General features: G+C 29.9%; 1 protein-coding gene across 1 annotated transcript in view; it reads right to left on the bottom strand.

Moving 5' to 3' along the window:
- The window catches only part of LOC108692194 (saccharopine dehydrogenase-like oxidoreductase), a 30,501-nt gene extending 30,322 nt beyond the window's left edge, over window positions 1-179 (bottom strand). Inside the window, exon 1 of the mRNA XM_018200353.1 lies at window positions 47-179. The gene's annotated coding sequence lies outside the window, so the exon portion shown is untranslated. The remainder of the gene's footprint in view (window positions 1-46) is intronic.
- Between the last annotated feature and the right edge of the window lie 678 nt (window positions 180-857).

Here is an 857-nt window from a genome sequence, read left to right as displayed (position 1 = left end):
TATATATAAGCCTTGAATATGCATAATAATAATAATAATTAATTACCTTTCAGATCTACGACAAACTAGAATTGAAGATTACTTGTAGATTAGCGCAAGAAACAGTATACAAGATAGAATAAGATTCAGTATTGGATCTGCGTTTGAGACAGTGGAATAGAATGTCTTAACGTGACGAGTGCTCGGAGGCAACTGTGCTCTGCGATGAGTTACCGTTTTTGAATCTCGGATAAGACAAAGAAGGCTGCGACAGTCAACCGAGCGTCTATTCTTCTATTCGAAAATAATATTATTATTCTGCAATTTTAGATTTTGATTTTTTTCCTTCTAATTTTCTTCTTTTTACATTGTAAAGCGGTAGATTAGTTCCGTTATATTTAAATTCGAATACATGTACTTCTCTATGAACGCTCAATTCACCGCTAGGCAATAGTTTCGTTGTTTATTACAAGAATAATATACTTAGGTGTTATATATTATAGGTTAACCTGTAGTAAACTAGAACGTTAGAGTTAAACTATATGTATAAAATATTTAAACAGAAGATATAATATAAATATATATAATATAAAATATTTAAACGGGAGATATATAATGTATACGTACATACTAAGAATAATTATAACTGTGATAAATTTCTTCAATTGTTGTCACAACTGCAACAAAGAAAGTGGAATTCATTTTCATAAAGTTTGAGGGATTCTAAATTTTGATTTTGGAAAGGGGCTTCTATAAACTAGTACTTGCGATTTACAAATTCCTTCGGGGTAATTATCTCTTTTTTGGGAGCGTGCGACATTTCTTTATGTCTACGTTCATTTGCTAGAGAAAAAAATTCAATGAATATATTTGATTAT

This window comes from Atta colombica, unplaced genomic scaffold (genome assembly GCF_001594045.1).
Source record: "Atta colombica isolate Treedump-2 unplaced genomic scaffold, Acol1.0 scaffold65, whole genome shotgun sequence".
Lineage (NCBI taxonomy): Eukaryota > Metazoa > Arthropoda > Insecta > Hymenoptera > Formicidae > Atta > Atta colombica.
The sequence above is the reverse complement of the archived record's forward strand: the minus strand, read 5'-3'. Positions and strand labels throughout refer to the sequence as shown.